The sequence below is a fragment of the Pseudophryne corroboree genome, chromosome 3 (genome assembly GCF_028390025.1).
Source record: "Pseudophryne corroboree isolate aPseCor3 chromosome 3, aPseCor3.hap2, whole genome shotgun sequence".
NCBI classification, from domain to species: domain Eukaryota; kingdom Metazoa; phylum Chordata; class Amphibia; order Anura; family Myobatrachidae; genus Pseudophryne; species Pseudophryne corroboree.
The window spans coordinates 353902047-353921782 of NC_086446.1; the positions used below are offsets into that span (position 1 = coordinate 353902047).

The window sequence follows — 19736 nt, forward strand, 5'->3', positions numbered from 1 at the left end:
CATAGACAATCCTGCCTGCAGGAAATGTAGGAATCGACCCAATTGAAATTCCTCCGTTGGGGCCTTCTTGGCCTCACACCACGCAACATATTTTCTCCAAATGCGGTGATAATGTTGTGCGGTCACTTCCTTCCTGGCTTTAATCAAGGTAGGAATAACTTCCTCTGGAATGCCCTTTTCTTTTAGAATCCGGCGTTCAACCGCCATGCCGTCAAACGCAGTCGCGGTAAGTCTTGGAACATACAAGGTCCCTGCTGAAGCAGATCCCTTCTTAACGGTAGAGGCCACGGCTCTTCTCCGTGAGCATCTCTTGAAGTTCCGGGTACCAAGTCCTTCTCGGCCAATCCGGAGCCACGAGTATTGTTCTTACTCCCCGTAGCCGTATAATTCTCAGTACCTTTGGTATGAGAGGCAGAGGAGGAAACACATACACGGACTGGTACACCCACGGTGTTACCAGAGCGTCCACAGCTATTGCCTGAGGGTCTCTTGACCTGGCGCAATATCTGTCCAGTTTCTTGTTGAGGCGGGACGCCATCATGTCCACCTTTGGTTTTTCCCAACGGTTCACAATCATGTGGAAGACTTCTGGATGAAGTCCCCACTCTCCCGGGTGGAGGTCGTGTCTGCTGAGGAAGTCTGCTTCCCAGTTGTCCACTCCCGGAATGAACACTGCTGACAGTGCTACTATGACATGATTTTCCGCCCAGCGAAGAATCCTTGCAGCTTCTGTCATTGCTCTTCTGCTTCTCGTGCCGCCCTGTCTGTTTACGTGGGCGACTGCCGTGATGTTGTCCGACTGGATCAACACCGGCTGACCCTGAAGCAGCGGTTTTGCCAGGCTTAGAGCATTGTAAATCGCTCTTAGCTCCAGTATATTTATGTGAAGAGACGTCTCCAGGTTTGACCACACGCCCTGGAAGTTTCTTCCCTGTGTGACTGCTCCCCAGCCTCGTAGGCTGGCATCCGTAGTCACCAGGACCCAGTCCTGTATGCCGAATCTGCGGCCCTCTAACAGATGGGCACTCTGCAACCACCACAGAAGAGACACCCTTGTTCTTGGTGACAGTGTTATCCGCTGATGCATGTGCAGATGCGATCCGGACCATTTGTCCAGCAGATCCCACTGAAATATTCGTGCGTGGAATCTGCCGAATGGAATTGCTTCGTAAGAAGCCACCATCTTTCCCAGGACTCTTGTGCATTGATGTACTGACACATTTCCTGGTTTTAGGAGGTTCCTGACAAGTTCGGATAACTCCCTTGCTTTCTCCTCCGGGAGAAACACCTTTTTCTGAACAGTGTCCAGAATCATTCCCAGGAACAGCAGACGTGTCGTCGGTGTCAATTGAGATTTTGGAAGATTCAGAATCCACCCGTGTTGTTGAAGCACTACTTGGGTTAGTGCTACTCCGACTTCCAGCTGTTCTCTGGACCTTGCCCTTATCAGGAGATCGTCCAAGTAAGGGATAATTAATACGCCTTTTCTTCGTAGAAGAACCATCATTTCGGCCATTACCTTGGTAAAGACCCGATGTGCCGTGGACAAACCAAACGGCAGCGTTTGAAACTGATAATGACAGTTTTGTATCACGAACCTGAGATACCCTTGGTGTGAAGGGTAAATTGGGACATGCAGATAAGCATCTTTTATGTCCAGGGACACCATGAAGTCCCCTTCTTCCAGATTCGCTATCACTGCTCTGAGTGACTCCATCTTGAACTTGAATTTCTGTATGTACAGGTTCAAGGATTTCAGATTTAGAATAGGTCTTACCGAACCGTCCGGCTTCGGTACCACAAATAGTGTGGAATAATACCCCTTTCCCTGTTGTAGGAGGGGTACCTTGACTATCACCTGCTGAGAATACAGCTTGTGAATGGCTTCCAATACCGTCGCCCTTTCTGAGGGAGACGTTGGTAAAGCAGACTTTAGGAACCGGCGAGGGGGAGACTTTTCGAATTCCAACTTGTAACCCTGAGATACTACCTGCAGGATCCAAGGGTCCACCTGTGAGCGCGCCCACTGTGTGCTGAAAATCTTTAGTCGACCCCCCACCGCCCCTGAGTCCGCTTGCACAGCCCCAGCGTCATGCTGAGGGCTTTGTAGAAGCCGGGGAGGGCTTCTGTTCGTGGGAAGTAGTTGCTTGCTGCACCCTCTTACCCCTTCCTTTGCCTCTGGGCAAATATGACTGTCCTTTTGCCCGCTTGTTCTTATAGGAACGAAAGGACTGCGGCTGAAAAGACGGTGTCTTTTTCTGTTGGGAGGTGCCTGAGGTAAAAAAGTGGATTTTCCGGCTGTTGCCGTGGCCACCAGATCCGATAGACCGACCCCAAATAATTCCTCTCCTTTATACGGCAATACTTCCATATGCCGTTTGGAATCCGCATCACCTGACCACTGTCGCGTCCATAAACTTCTTCTGGCAGATATGGACATCGCACTTACTCTCGATGCCAGAGTGCAAATATCCCTCTGAGCATCTCGCATATAAAGAAAAGCATCCTTTAATTGCTCTATAGTCAATAAAATACTGTCCCTATCCAGGGTATCAATATTTTCAGTCAGGGAATCCGACCACACCACCCCAGCACTGCACATCCAGGCTGAGGCTATTGCTGGTCGCAGTATAACACCAGTATGTGTGTATATACTCTTCAGGGTAGTTTCCAGCCTCCTATCAGCTGGATCCTTGAGGGCGGCCGTATCAGGAGACGGTAACGCCACTTGTTTTGATAAGCGTGTGAGCGCCTTATCCACCCTAGGGGGTGTTTCCCAGCGCGCCCTAACCTCTGGTGGGAAAGGGTATAATGCCAATAACTTCTTTGAAATTAGCAGTTTTCTATCGGAGTTAACCCACGCTTCATCACACACGTCATTCAATTCCTCTGATTCTGGAAAAGCTACAGGTAGTTTTTTCACACCCCACATAATACCCCCCTTTGAGGTACCTGCAGTATCAGAGATATGCAAAGCCTCCTTCATTGCCGTGATCATATAACGTGTGGCCCTATTGGAAAATACGTTTCTTTCTTCACCGTCGACACTAGATTCATCTGTGTCGGTACCTGTGTCGACTGACTGAGGTAAGGGACGTTTTACAGCCCCTGACGGTGCCTGAGACGCCTGGACAGGTACTAACTGGTTTTCCGGCCGTCTCATGTCGTCAACTGACTTTTGCAGCGTGCTAACATTATCACGTAATTCCATAATTAAAGCCATCCATTCCGGTGTCGACTCCCTAGGGGGTGACATCACCATTACCGGCAATTGCTCCGCCTCCACACCAACATCGTCCTCATACATGTCGACACACACGTACCGACACACAGTAGACACACAGGGAATGCTCTTATCGAAGACAGGACCCCACTAGCCCTTTGGGGAGACAGAGGGAGAGTTTGCCAGCACACACCAAAGCGCTATAAAAATGTATATAAACAACCCTAAAAGGTGTTGTTTCTGTTATATGCGCTTAATATATAAAAATATCGCCAAAATATGCCCCCCTTCTCTGTTTTACCCTGTTTCTGTAGTGCAGTGCAGGGGAGAGTCCTTGGAGCCTTCCTCACAGCGGAGCTGAGCAGGAAAATGGCGCTGTGTGCTGAGGAGAATAGGCCCCGCCCCCTAAAACGGCGGGCTCTTCTCCCGGAGTTTGCGATATATGGCAGGGGTTAAATACATCCATATAGCCTCAAGGGCTATATGTGATGTATTTTAGCCATAGAAAAAGGTATTATACATTGCTGCCCAGGGCACCCCCCCCAGCGCCCTGCACCCTCAGTGACCGCTGGTGTGAAGTGTGCCGACAACAATGGCGCACAGCTGCAGTGCTGTGCGCTACCTTATGAAGACTGAAAGTCTTCTGCCGCCTGTTTCCGGACCTCTGGACCTCTTCAACTTCGGCATCTGCAAGGGGGGTCGGCGGCACGGCTCCGGGACCGGACTCCATGGCTGGGCCTGTGTTCGATCCCTCTGGAGCTAATGGTGTCCAGTAGCCTAAGAAGCAAATCCATCCTGCACGCAGGTGAGTTCACTTCTCTCCCCTAAGTCCCTCGTAGCAGTGAGCCTGTTGCCAGCAGGACTCACTGAAAATAAGAAACCTAAAAAACTTTTTCTAAGCAGCTCTTTATGAGAGCCACCTAGATTGCACCCTGCTCGGACGGGCACAAAAACCTAACTGAGGCTTGGAGGAGGGTCATAGGGGGAGGAGCCAGTACACACCATGTGATCCTAAAAGCTTACTTTTTGTGCCCTGTCTCCTGCGGAGCCGCTATTCCCCATGGTCCTGACGGAGTCCCCAGCATCCACTAGGACGTTAGAGAAACTGGTGCTACCACAGGGGCTATTATGTGTATAACCGGCGCTACCACAGGGGCTATACTGTGTATAACCGGCACTACTACAGAGGCGATTATGTGTATAACCGGCGCCACTACTGGGGACATTATGTGTATAAACAGCACTACTATGCGCAGGGTAATGTGAATAAGATTGTGCTGTGTGGCGTAATTTGAAATGGGGGTACTATTGTGTGGACACGCCTTTCTTGTGAGACCACACCCCTTTTTGATGCACGCTGTCCCTTTTTAAAATATGGGAGGGCGCAAATTTATCGTTTGCAGGGGGGCACCGAACACCCTAGCACTGGCCCTGGTTTCATGCATGCTCATTATATTATAAAAATGTGTGACATGCCTGTCAGCTCTCGTTGCTCTTCTCACATGAGCCGGGCCGGCATTACTTCACCACCGCAGCCCGTGGAAACGCTGAGGGAGACCTGCGATGGTAGCTTCAGCTCAGTCTGCGGTCCGCAGGCGCAGCCCGGGGGAAACGCTGAGGGAGAGCTGCCGGTGGCAGCATCACGGCAGCTTCGGCTCAGTCTGGGCTGAACACAGTCTCGCAAGATTTGATGTCATCATCTCGTGAGACAGTCACTGTAGTTCACTGAGTTCCTCGGCTGCCAAGGAGCACTGCTGGTGCTTCCAGGGTCCCCTTATTCCTGGAGAATCCAGGAATCCGGGTGAAGGGAAAAGTCTCCTGGAGGTAGGGTTGCCACCTCTCCCTGATTTCCTAGATTCTCCAGGATTTGATGGCAACCCTCCAGGAGGTTTTTCTCTTCAGCCGGATTCTCCAGGAATAAGGGGACCCTGGGAGCACCAGCAGTGCTTCTTGGCAGCCAAAGACCTCAGTGAACTACAGTGACTGTCTCGTGAGATGATGACATCAAATCTGGCGAGACTGTGTTCAGCCCAGATTGAGCCAAAGCTGTTATAACGCTGCCATTGGCAGCTCTTCCTCAGCGTTTCCCCAGGCTGCGCCTGCGGACCGCAGACTGAGCCGAAGCTGCTGTGACACTGCCATGGCAACTATTCCTCAGCGTTTTCCCGGGCAGCAGTGAAGTAACGCCGGCCCGGCTTATGTGAAAAGAGCAATGACAGCAGACAGGCATGTCACACATATAATTATAATATAATGAGCATGCATGAAACAAATAGAGGCTCAAGTTATATATAGATATATGTATATTTTTTAATCACTAACAGACACCTTTTAGTAGTGCATTTGTTTGTTTAACCCGTTGAATCCTGGTATTGACTAGGTTGTGTGCATGGTTCTTCCCTCTTTCACACAATCTAATTTTAGGGCACCAAATGCCTGCAATTTATTAAGTATTTAAGTGGCGACTATTATATTCCTATTTATATAGATACACTGTTTCTTTTAGATTGTTTGTATGTAAAATATTTTCTAAATATGGTACATCATTTTATTTACGTGAACATTGCTTGGTGCTGCGGGAGGGAAGGGCGGGGGGTTGGGGGGAATCTCCAGGAATCGATGATGCATGAGGAGGCAACCCCAGACCCTCCAACATGACCCGCCCCACTAGGTACAAAATGCTCTGTTTCTGGGCTTCCCTCTTAATTTATGATTTCCATCACCTGTGTTGAGCTAGTTAAATGATAAGAAAGCTGTTTCTTCACAGGTGACGACAATAATAAATTAAGAGGGAAGTCCAGAAAGAGAGCATTTTGTACCTAGTGGGGCGGATCATGTTGGAGGGTATGCAACCCTACCTGGAGGTTTGTCACCAAATCCTGGAGAAACCAGGATATCATGGAAAGGTGGCAACCCTAAGTGCAGCCCACCTGCTACGGGACCTGCTGCTGCATACACCAACTGAAACTGCGCTCTCAGTGCCTGGAAGCGGGGTTATAGAGGAGGCCCCAATGCATCCTGGGATAGCCTAGAGCTTTAGCCTTTTGGTGCCTGTGGATCAAGATCCACTCTACACCCCAATGTTTCCCTGTGGAAACCAATGTGTAACCTGCTGCAGAAATTGCAGAAAATAAGGTTTTTATATACTTCCTGGAAATGACCATATACTTCAATACTGAACAACTGCACTATAAATGTATCTTAGTATGACGTACTCTATATGGCTTCCTATAGCAAAGCACGAAGTTTGACCTTCTCATAATGGTGGCTATACCATAGCAGAGCATTGACCTTCCCATCATGGCCGCAATTTATCCAACGCAAGAAAAGCTAATGACGTAATGACGTACGGAGCTGTGCGCCACGCCCCTTGCGGTGACTCCATTTTGTGGTACTGGACGAAGCTACTGGGTTGTATTTCCGGGTTGTCGGAGACCGGGGAGACCGGAAACCGGCGAGAGCAGCAGAGAAAGGGTGAGGAGGCAGAGTACGGCTGGGGAGAGGCTGGCAGCTCTCTCTAGTCAGGCCGCATCAGTGGGTGACAGCAGTGCGATACAGCCCAGCTTCTTGGCTTGTGCGACGTGTCTGTCCCTGTTGTATATTTACATGCTGTGTGACATGCAGCGGTGCCATAGCAGGGGATACCAGCTTCTTTAGCAAATAAGGGTGCTCAGTGGTGCCGGCCAGGGAAACCTTCTGCTGTTCAGTTGCTGTGGGACTACAGGTCCCATCATTCCCTGATATGAGAGGCTTGCTTGCCCTTGTAGTTGTTTGATAGAGCTTATGCAGGGAGACGCCCCCATTTTGGACAGAATGTCTCTTCATGCTAAGTGCAGTGTCCCCACTCTTGTATTGTATGCTGTTGTGTGTTAGACTAGTTCCCACCATGTAGCTTTCTTTAAATAACAGGTGAGCTGCGCGTTCTGCACTACTTTCTTTTGTAAAATTCAATGTTACAAAACTTAAAATGTATAAGGGATTTTCTTGTTCTTGGTGTCAATGAGCAATTGGTTTAGAACCGATTTGGAGAAAGTTCCAATATTTCCTGTCTGTGCTACCTCACCTAGTTTCCTGGTAAGGTGTGATAGGGGAGTGAGGGGCCTGGGGGTGTGACTGCATAGCTCTACCGCATACCTTACCAGGAGGCAAGATACAAAACCTTTAAAAATGTGAATTCTCTAGAAAAAAGAGGGATGTGACGGCGGAACTGCGGCGCTGTTTGTCTAAGCCCAATACTACATTTAGGACCGTCAATCGGTTCAGTAGATCACTATAAAAAATTTAAATTAGAAACTTAACATGTTCTACAACAGAATGCAAGTGGTAAGTACTTAGTTGTATGTGCAAATGTGTCTCTGAAAAGCATAGTTATTTTGGGATTTGTTGGTTGTCTTGTTTTTGAAGTTCTACAAAACAGCTTTCATTTACCGTAGTTTTGTTCTAATCAAATTGTATGGTGAGTTCTGTGTTTTTGCTGTTGTACGTGAATTGTAAATCCAGATATGGAGGCTGTTTGTGTATCTGTAGACTCATGTTAATTAAAACATTTTTAGCTTAAAGAAATCTGTCTACTAGTTAAATACAGTATATATTTTAAATTTATTGATACTGGCCGGTGTCAGTGTGTTATACATTTTTTATGTATTCTGTACAAATATAAAGTAAAAGTATTTTATATACAACGTGAAATAGCGCTGTCTCACTTCTTGTTTGGTTTTCTTTAACTCTTGGGATAACTGGGATCAGTGTCCCGAGACTAGCGGCTTTTCACATTGTAGGTTACAGCGCCAAGTGTATATCCCCACATCTACTGTCTACTAGTTGTTTCAATAGGGGGTGGTGAGCTGAAATGCGCAAATAGTGACCTGTTTGGGTGCCCAAATGGGATTTTTTGCGTCTCGCCCATTTGTTTAGTCAGGTTTTGCAGATTTACATGGCTAAACCCAACTTGTATGAGCACGATTAGCGCAATAACGGAGAGACAATTAAATATAGCCTTGCGATCTCCCGTCACTGTAGACGGGAGGTCGGGCGCGATTACACAATTGAATTCCCCCCATAGTATTCTGACTTAATTATTTTACAGATATCTGATGACCGTATTATATCTGGTGCAATTTAAGACTTATGGGCCCTACACACATACCGATCTGCCGCCGAGCTGCCTGATGGTTGATACGGGCGACCTGGAGGCGTGGGGGAGGTGACGGGGGGAGTGAAGTTTTTTCACTTCCCTCGGCTTCATAGCACTGCACGCTAATATGGACAATCTCGTCCATATTGGCCTGCATGCATAAGCGACAGGGCACCAACGATTAACGAGCGTGGGGCTGCGAGAACGTTCATATCGTTCTATTTTATCTGCCAGTGTGTAGGGCCCATTAGGTACCCAGCCAATCCACATAAACAGTATTGTGTATTATTTCACGACAGATGACCAACTGATTTTTAGTTTTTTTTGCTATTGTATTTTCTCTGACGTCCTAGTGGATGCTGGGAACTCCGTAAGGACCATGGGGAATAGCGGCTCCGCAGGAGACTGGGCACAAAAGTAAAAGCTTTAGGACTACCTGGTGTGCACTGGCTCCTCCCCCTATGACCCTCCTCCAAGCCTCAGTTAGATTTTTGTGCCCGGCCGAGAAGGGTGCATGCTAGGTAGCTCTCCAGAGCTGCTTAGAGTAAAAGTTTTAAATAGGTTTTTTTATTTTCAGTGAGACCTGCTGGCAACAGGCTCACTGCATCGTGGGACTAAGGGGAGAAGAAGCGAACTCACCTGACTGCAGAGTGGATTGGGCTTCTTGGCTACTGGACATTAGCTCCAGAGGGACGATCACAGGTTCAGCCTGGATGGGTTCCGGAGCCGCGCCGCCGGCCCCCTTACAGAGCCAGAAGAGCGAAGAGGTCCGGAGAAAGCGGCGGCAGAAGACGTTCCTGTCTTCAAATAAGATAGCGCACAGCACTGCAGCTGTGCGCCATTGCTCTCAGCACACTTCACACTCCGGTCACTGAGGGTGCAGGGCGCTGGGGGGGGAGCGCCCTGAGACGCAATAAAACTCTATAAAAACCTTATATGGCAAAAGAAATGCATCACATATAGCTCCTGGGCTATATGGATGCATTTAACCCCTGCCAGTTTTCCTGAAAAAAGCGGGAGAAAAGGCTGCCGTGAAGGGGGCGGAGCCTATCTCCTCAGCACACGAGCGCCATTTTCCCTCACAGTTCCGCTGGAAGGAAGGCTCCCTGACTCTCCCCTGCAGTCCTGCTACAAGAATCAGGGTAAAACAAGAGAGGGGGGGCACTATTGGCAGCTAATATATAATACAGCAGCTATAAAAGGGAGTAACACTTATATAAGGTTATCCCTGCATATATATATATATAGCGCTCTGGTGTGTGCTGGCAAACTCTCCCTCTGTCTCCCCAAAGGGCTCGTGGGGTCCTGTCCTCTATCAGAGCATTCCCTGTGTGTGTGCTGTGTGTCGGTACGATTGTGTCGACATGTATGAGGAGGAAAATGATGTGGAGGTGGAGCAATTGCCTGTATTAGTGATGTCATCCCCTAGGGAGTCGACACCTGACTGGATGGTCGTATGGCAGGAATTACGTGACAGTGTCAGCACTTTGCAAAAAACTGTTGACGACATGAGACAGCCGGCAAATCAGTTAGTGCCTGTCCAGGCGTCTCAAACACCGTCAGGGGCTCTAAAGCGCCCGTTACCTCAGATGGTCGACACAGACCCAGACACGGATACTGACTCCAGTGTCGACGGTGACGAGACAAACGTAATGTCCAGTAGGGCCACACGTTACATGATCACGGCAATGAAGGAGGCTTTACACATTTCTGATACTACAAGTACCACAAAAAAGGGTATTATGTGGGGTGTGAAAAAACTACCCATAGTTTTTCCTGAATCAGATGAATTAAATGAGGTGTGTGACAAAGCGTGGGTTTCCCCCGATAAGAAACTGCTGATTTCTAATAAATTATTGGCATTATACCCTTTCCCGCCAGAGGTTAGGGCGCGCTGGGAAACACCCCCTAGGGTAGATAAGGCGCTCACACGCTTATTAAAACAAGTGGCGTTACCGTCTCCTGATACGGCCGCCCTCAAGGAACCAGCTGATAAAAAGCTGGAAAATATCCTAAAAGGTATATACACACATACTGGTGTTATACTACGACCAGCAATCGCCTCAGCCTGGATGTGCAGCGCTGGAGTGGCTTGGTCGGATTCCCTGACTGAAAATATTGATACCCTGGATAGGGACAGTATATTACTGACTATATTGCATTTAAAAGATGCATTTTTATATATGCGTGATGCACAGAGGGATATTTGCACCCTGGCATCAAGAGTAAGTGCATTGTCCATTTCTGCCAGAAGAAGTTTATGGACACGACAGTGGTCAGGTGATGCGGATTCCAAACGGCATATGGAAGTTTTGCCGTATAAAGGGGAGGAGTTATTTGGGGTCGGTCTATCAGACCTGGTGGCCACGGCGACGGCTGGGAAATCCACCTTTTTACCCCAGGTCACCTCTCAGCAGAAAAAGACACCGTCTTTTCAAACTCAGTCCTTTCGTCCCCATAAGGGCAAGCGGGCAAAAGGCCACTCATTTCTGCCCCGGGGCAGAGGAAGGGGAAAAAGACTGCAGCAAGCAGCCTCTTCCCAGGATCAGAAGCCCTCCCCCGCTTCTGCCAAGTCTTCAGCATGACGCTGGGGCTTTACAAGCGGACTCAGGCACGGTGGGGGCCCGTCTCAAAAATTTCAACGCGCAGTGGGCTCACTCGCAAGTGGACCCCTGGATCCTGCAGGTAGTATCACAGGGGTACAAATTGGAATTCGAGACGTCTCCCCCTCGCCGGTTCCTGAAGTCTGCTCTACCAACGTCTCCCTCCGACAGGGAGGCAGTATTGGAAGCCATTCACAAGCTGTATTCCCAGCAGGTGATAATCAAGGTACCCCTCCTACAACAGGAAAAGGGGTATTATTCCGCGTTGTTTGTGGTACCGAAGCCGGACGGCTCGGTGAGGCCGATTTTAAATCTGAAATCATTGAACACTTACATAAAAAGGTTCAAATTCAAGATGGAATCACTCAGAGCAGTGATAGCGAACCTGGAAGAAGGGGACTATATGGTGTCTCTGGACATCAAAGATGCTTATCTCCATGTCCCAATCTACCCTTCTCACCAAGGGTACCTCAGGTTTGTGGCACAGAACTGTCATTATCAGTTTCAGACGCTGCCGTTTGGATTGTCCACGGCACCACGGGTCTTTACCAAGGTAATGGCCGAAATGATGATTCTTCTTCGAAGAAAAGGCGTCTAAATTATCCCTTACTTGGACGATCTCCTGATAAGGGCAAGGTCCAGGGGACAGTTAGAGGTCGGAGTAGCACTATCTCAGGTGGTGCTACGTCAGCACGGGTGGATTCTAAATATTCCAAAATCGCAGCTGATTCCAACAACACGTCTACTGTTCCTAGGGATGATTCTGGACACAGTCCAGAAAAAGGTGTTTCTCCCGGAGGAGAAGGCCGGGGAGTTATCCGAGCTAGTCAGGAACCTCCTGAAACCAGGACAAGTGTCAGTGCATCAATGCACAAGGGTCCTGGGAAAGATGGTGGCTTCGTACGAAGCGATTCCATTCGGAAGATTCCATGCAAGAACTTTTCAGTGGGATCTGCTGGAAAAATGGTCCGGATCGCATCTTCAGATGCATCAGCGGATAACCCTATCTCCAAGGACAAGGGTGTCTCTCCTGTGGTGGTTGCAGAGTGCTCATCTTCTAGAGGGCCGCAGATTCGGCATTCAGGACTGGATTCTGGTGACCACGGATGCCAGCCTGAGAGGCTGGGGAGCAGTCACACAGGGAAGAAATTTCCAGGGCTTGTGGTCAAGCATGGAAACGTCTCTTCATATAAATATCCTGGAACTAAGGGCTATTTACAATGCCCTAAGTCACAACTGGGAAGCAGACTTCCTCAGCAGACACGACCTCCACCCGGGGGAGTGGGAACTTCACCCAAAAGTCTTCCACGCGATTGTAAACCGTTGGGAAAAACCAAAGGTGGACATGATGGCGTCTCATCTCAACTAGAAACTAGACAGATATTGCGCCAGGTCAAGGGACCCACAGGCAATAGCGGAGGACGCTCTGGTAACACCGTGGGTGTACCAGTCGGTGTATGTGTTCCCTCCTCTGCCTCTCATACCCAAAGTACTGAGAATCATAAGAAGGAGAGGAGTAAGAACTATACTCGTGGCTCCGGATTGGCCAAGAAGGACTTGGTACCCGGAACTTCAAGAGATGCTCACGGAGGACCCGTGGCCTCTACCTCTCAGAAAGGACCTGCTCCAGCAGGGACCTTGTCTGTTCCAAGACTTACCGCGGCTGCGTTTGACGGCATGGAGGTTGAACGCCGGATCCTGAAGGAAAAAGGCATTCCAGATGAAGTCATCCCTACCCTGGTCAAGGCCAGGAAGGATGTAACCGCAAAACATTATCACCGCATTTGGCGGAAATATGTTGCGTGGTGTGAGGCCAGGAAGGCCCTACAGAGGAATTTCAACTGGGTCGTTTCCTGCATTTCCTGCAAACAGGACTATCTTTGGGCCTAAAATTAGGGTCCATTAAGGTTCAAATTTCGGCCCTGTCGATCTTCTTCCAAAAAGAACTGGCTTCAGTGCCTGAAGTTCAGACGTTTGTCAAAGGGGTACTGCATATACAGCCTCCTTTTGTGCCTCCAGTGGCACCTTGGGATCTCAATGTAGTGTTGAGTCTCCTAAAATCACATTGGTTTGAACCACTCACCACTGTGGAATTGAAATATCTCACATGGAAAGTGGTCATGCTGTTAGCCCTGGCTTCAGCCAGGCGTGTCTCAGAATTGGCGGCTTTATCATATAAAAGCCCTTACCAAATTTTTTCATTCGGACAGGGCAGAACTGAGGACTCGCCTCAATTTCTCCCTAAGGTGGTTTCAGCGTTTCACATGAACCAGCCTATTGTGGTACCTGCGACTACTAGGGACTTGGAGGACTCCAAGTTGCTGGACGTAGTCAGGGCCCTGAAAATATGTTTCCAGGACGGCTGGAGTCAGAAAATCTGACTCGCTGTTTATCCTGTCTGCACCCAACAAGCTGGGTGCTCCTGCTTCTAAGCAGACGATTGCTCGTTGGATTTGTAGTACAATTCAGCTTGCACATTCTGTGGCAGGCCTGCCACAGCCAAAATCTGTAAAAGCCCATTCCACAAGGAAAGTGGGCTCATCTTGGGCGGCTGCCCGAGGGGTCTCGGCTTTACAACTTTGCCGAGCAGCTACTTGGTCAGGGGCAAACACGTTTGCTAAATTCTACAAATTTGATACCCTGGCTGAGGAGGACCTGGAGTTCTCTCATTCGGTGCTGCAGAGTCATCCGCACTCTCCCACCCGTTTGGGAGCTTTGGTATAATCCCCATGGTCCTTACGGAGTCCCAGCATCCACTTAGGACGTCAGAGAAAATAAGAATTTACTTACCGATAATTCTATTTCTCGTAGTCCGTAGTGGATGCTGGGCGCCCATCCCTAGTGCGGATTGTCTGCAATACTTGTATATAGTTATTGTTACAAAAATCGGGTTGTGTATTGTTGTGAGCCATCTTTTCAGAGGCTCCTACGTTTATCATACTGTTAACTGGGTTCCGATCACAAGTTGTACGGTGTGATTGGTGTGGCTGGTATGAGTCTTACTCGGGATTCAAGATCCTTCCTTATTATGTACGCTCGTCCGGGCACAGTATCCTAACTGAGGCTTGGAGGAGGGTCATAGGGGGAGGAGCCAGTGCACACCAGGTAGTCCTAAAGCTTTTACTTTTGTGCCCAGTCTCCTGCGGAGCCGCTATTCCCCATGGTCCTTACGGAGTTCCCAGCATCCACTACGGACTACGAGAAATAGAATTATCGGTAAGTAAATTCTTATTTTGACTTCCCTGCTATATTACCAACTCAACCGTCTTTCAAGGGAAAGATGGATATAATAATAGAAGTGTACCTCAGCAAAAATGTATCGCATAATATAGACCCCCATCCAACAGCGTTAAGTCTTTTTCAAAAGCCACGTGTATGTTTCAGAGCTCTTATTGGGGGTATATTCAATTGCGGTCGAATTCCGGCGTGAATTCGACCGTTTTTGGATTCGACACAATTCGACAGGCGAAACCATCCAGCCGGGACCCGAATTCACATATTCAATAAATAACGGATTCGACAGTCCCCCTGTCGAAAAACGGACGAATAGTGGGCAGCCTGGATTCGACTTCATGGACATCTCAAAAGTGTTCAATAAATCCTGAAAAAAAATGCGTGGGGTCCCCCTCCTAAATATAACCAGCCTCGGGCTCTTTGAGCCGGTCCTGGTTGTAAAAATATGGGGGAAAAATTGACTGTGGTTCCCCCATATTTAAACAACCAGCACCGGGCTCTGCGCCTGGTCGTGGTGCAAAAAATACGGGGGACAAAAGACGTAGCGGTCCCCCGTATTTTTTCCACCAGCACCGGGCTCCACTAGTCAGAGAGAGATTGCCACAGCCGGGGGACACTTTTATATAGGTCCCTGCGACCGTGGCATTAAATCCCCAACTAGTCACCTCTGGCCGGGGTTCCCTGGAGGAGTGGGGACCCCTTAAATCAAGGGGTCCCCCCCCCTCCAGCCACCCAAGGGCCAGGGGTGAAGCCCGAGGCTGCCCCCCCCCCCCATCCAAGGGCGGCGGATGGGGGGATGATAGCCTTTTGTGACAAAAAAAGAATATTGTTTATCGTAGCAGAACAACAAGTCCCAGCAAGCCTCCCCCGCAAGCTGGTACTTGGAGAACCACAAGTACCAGCATGCGGGGGGGAAATGGGCCCGCTGGTACCTGTAGTTCTACTACAAAAAAAAGACCCCCCCAAAAAAACACAGCACACACCGTGACAGTGCAACTTTATTACATACATGCACACCTACATACACACATACTTACCTATGTTGACACGAAGCAGTCGGTCCTTTTCTCCAGTAGAATCCAGGGGTACCTGTAAATAAAAATTATACTCACAAACAATTCTGTGTAGATCGGTCCACTTCTTGTTTGTAATCCAGGGACTTGGTTAAAAAAAACAAAAAAACGAAGAACCCGAACCACGCACTGAAAGGGGTTCCATGTTTACACATGGGACCCCTTTCCCCGACTGGCGGTACCCCCCCGTCACTGCTGTCAAAGAGGGTCCCTTCAGCCAATCGGGGAGCGCCACGTCGTGGCACTCTCCTGATTGGCTGTGCGCGCCTGAACTGTCAGTCAGGCGGCGCACTCGAGATACAATGTAGCGCATAGGCGCTCCATTATATCCAATGGTGGGAACTTTGTGGTCTGCGGTAGACCGCGAGGTTAAGTGGGGTCACTCTTGAGGTTGGTGCTGGTTGTTTAAATATGGGGGAACCACAGTCAATTTCCCCCCTGTATTTTTACAACCAGGACCGGCTCAAAGAGGCCGAGGCTGGTTATGCTTTGGAGGGGGGATCCCACGCATTTTTTGTTTTCAGGATGTTTAACACTTTCAACACCCCTTCCAACTGAAAAACATGCACTGATCTCTCCATATTATTGTAGTCAGTAAAAAAAATAAAAAAATAATAATTATATATATATATATATATATATATATATATATATATATATATATATATTCTTTTAAAAAATCGATTAAATAATACCATGTGGCTCCTAAATAGAAACCAAGTAGATAATCCCTTCAAATATAAATAGATATGCTATTAGCAATCAAAAAAGCACCAAAAAATACATGTTTTTAAAAAATGTTATTAGATCACGACAGAAAAATGAGGCGGAATGAAATTGACGAAATGACTGTCGAAAAGCACTGATGTCGAATCGACATTCTTCAATTTTCAATACTTTTGTCGAAAAGCCACATTTTTAACATTGCAGACATGTCGAATTGCAAAAAGTCAAATTAAACGTCTTTTTTTTTTTGTCAAAGTACTGTATTGAATTGTCGAATCAAATTCAACAGGTTTTTTTGTGTCGAAAATGACCCGTTTTTCGACAATTTCGGCAATTCGACCGCAATTGAATATACCCCTTAGACACTTGTCGTCATAATAAGGAACAACTGAATTGGTTAGAAACATTGGGGCAGATGTATTAACCTGGAGAAGGCATAAGGAAGTGATAAACCAGTGATAAATGCAAGGTGATAATGCACCAGCCAATCAGGTCCAATATGTAAATTAACAATTAGGAGTTGATTGGCTGGTGAGTTTATCAACTTGTATTTATCACTGGTTTATCACTTCCTTATGCCTTCCCCAGGTTAATACATCTGCCCCATTGACTTTAATGGCAGATAAGAACCATTTGGGCCATCTTGTCTGCCCATGTACATGCGATAATATATTTAAACATGTTATCAAAGGTGCAAACATCAAAAACTAAATTCCAAAAGATAACTGTAATAATGGCTTCCTATTTACATTCTGCTAGCCTACCCTTTACTTTGTTCCATCACAGTTTTTCAAGGAACACTGCAGTTTATCCGGGAATTCTTTTTTGATCTACTCAGACCCGGAAAAAAAAAATCCTTGTTAAGTGCAGCCTTGGATCAATAAGACCTAAGTAATTTATCATGGATAATTGAATTCCTCCAATAAAATCTGTGATGAGTTCCTGGACCTTATTACTGATTCTATTCTTATCACTCTGTCGCGACACTTGAAAACAGGCTATCCATTAAAGAAATCCCACTTAATTGCAGCCTGCGGGCTACCCTTAGGGACTAATAGAATAACCTTGGGGGATCGATTAGCCTGTGGTAAATTACTGCCTCTAATTGAAATCCCCCTAATTAAGTCTTTATCCTGAAGAACAAGTTTATTATTTTTCAGAACTGCTATCCCAAATATTAATGTCATGAAATTCTGTCCGGGGATTGTGGGGAGTGTATTTCTATAGACACCCACAAAGCATGTAGCCAAGGGCTCCTAGCGCACCAGATGCATGTGCTAGACGGCAGGCTACAACAGTTAGTAGCTAGTCCAGTTAGGATATGACAGAATCTGTATAGTCTGAAGTGAGTCCCAGAAAATTGTGATTTTGTTCCTAAATGTGACCAGTATGATGATAGCTGTAGGCATGGGGTGGACAATTGAGGTGGCATTGTATAATCTTACTAGGAATAACATCTCAATACATGAAGTATGCCATCTATTCTCTTCGTAGTTTAGTACTCTGCTTATTGAAATCCTACTTCTAAGAAGTGCCTGTTTTATCAGGGATAGTAGTTGTAATGGGATGTAGTTATGTGACTGGGGCTCAGGAGACTGCCGGTCACATTACTCCCCCTACATCCCGCCCCCTCACAATCTTGACGGTCGGCATGCTGACCAACAGGGACACCCATAGACTGGGAATAGAACCCAGTTGCCACTGAGCCCGCAAAGGGCTTGTTGCGCTTACCAACACCCCATGCCCGCCATTCTGTGGCCGGTATCCCGGTGTCTGGATCCTGACCACTGGGATCCCGGACGCCGGTAACGCGATACACACCCGTTGTAACACACTTGCCATGTAATTGGTGATTTTATGGTCTGTAATATAAGATTGACACTGTCATAGATACCAAAATTCTGCTCTTTAAAGGGTGGTTCCATGTGAATCAATCATCATGTAATTCTTCCTGTACTCCTTTCCCACATCTGGTTATAGGTACAGCTCACAATCCCTCATGTATATGTAACAAAAAGGAGGAAAATCTGAAATTACACTGTAATATGTTTTAATAACAAACACAAATGACACAATTGGTACAGGGTATTTAGCACATATAGTGGCAAGCTGCTCAATCAGATTGTGATGTCACTCAGGTGCTAAAAGGGAGGGGTAATTCTGTGTAAGAAAAAACAATTTGTGTTCCCTAATGCACACTGAGTGAAAAATAATACTATATAATAATCAGATAATACGGAGATCTTAGTTGCGTATATCTGCAGATATAGGGTTAAGCCCCCAGGCCGATCGGCAAGGCGTCTCCGTCACTGGGGGTCCCCAATACTAGGTATGGGTCCGGGGTGCAGGACCCCATCACATCGGCACAGGTCGGCTACCCCAGGTCAGCACACAGGTGAAAATTAATAAGTGTTAATGAGAAGCACATAAGTGCTGTGTAAGTGAAGTGTGTTTAAAATAATACAAAAATATATACAAAGTGATAGGGAAAATCAGAAGTGTTAATAAATTGTTAGGGTGTGCCGCCCTAAAGCCGCCCAGCCATACCGACATAGGGGCCACCGTACCCCACACCCACCCCGTAAATAATTACACATACGTCTGGGTCTGAATTCCCAGTGTAAGGTCACATGATAATGGCTCCTACAGCATCTGAGAGCCATCTTACCTGGAGACTCCCCAAACTTCTCCAATGGCACTCTGGAGTCAGCAATCCCTCCTAATGCCGATCCATCCATGCCTCTCTAACAACAATGCACATATATTGGCAAGCTGCTCAATCAGATTGTGATGTCACTCAGGTGCTAAAAGGGAGGGGTGATTCTGTGTAAGAAAAAAACAATTTGTGTTCCCTAATGCACACTGAGTGAAAAATAATACTATATAATAATCAGATAATACGGAGATCTTAGTTGCGTATATCTGCAGATATAGGGTTAAGCCCCCAGGCCGATCGGCAAGGCGTCTCCGTCACTCCGTCCTGCACCCCGGACCCATACCTATTGGGGACCCCCAGTGACGGAGACGCCTTGCTGATTGGCCTGGGGGCTTAACCCTATATCTGCAGATATACGCAACTAAGATCTCCGTATTATCTGATTATTATGTAGTATTATTTTTCACTCGGTGTGCAGTAGGGAACACAAATTGTTTTTTCTTACACAGGGTATTTAAAAAAAAAAAAAAAAAAGTAAACTTTTTTCCATCCTTATACATTGCACGTAGTGCTGCGTGGTCTACAATAATGTGCTTTATTATAATTAGCAACAGACCCTGTTTGCCGGAACATTTCCATCCAAGACAGAATTGTTTTGTTTGGTGGTGCAGGTCTCTGGAAATTGTCCTGGAACTAAGTTGCTACGGATGCCAAAGAATGCCCGCCATTCCGTCCTGTCCCGTAACTTCGAAAATAATGTCCGCACAACATGCATGTTCCTGGATGGCGTACTGTGGCAAACTGGTAGTCACTCAACTGCTACTGTAACACATAAGATACACCTACAAGTTTCATTTACCCCCCCCCTTTTTTTTTTCTTTTTCTTTTTCTTTGTTTAAACACCCTGTATAAACTCCATCCATTAAAAATGGCAATAGAAAAAAACCAAAACAAAACACCCCCAGTAGTAGTGCATCTAAACAATTATCGGCTGTTAGGGGAAGCTGGCATCAGTCTGTTTTAAAGCGCTTTGCGTCTGACACTTATAAACAGGTCAAGTACTGTCCTCCAACCGTGTCACGTCACT

General features: G+C 47.2%; 1 protein-coding gene across 5 annotated transcripts in view; it reads left to right on the forward strand.

The window, feature by feature from the left end:
* The first annotated feature begins 6567 nt into the window (after positions 1–6567).
* The window catches only part of WIPF2 (WAS/WASL interacting protein family member 2), a 194449-nt gene continuing 181280 nt past the window's right edge, over positions 6568–19736 (forward strand). Inside the window, exon 1 of one of the 5 annotated variants that reach the window (XM_063959778.1) lies at positions 6568–6697. The gene's annotated coding sequence lies outside the window, so the exon portion shown is untranslated. The other 4 variants (XM_063959779.1, XM_063959775.1, XM_063959776.1 and 1 more) reach the window with 4 other exon arrangements.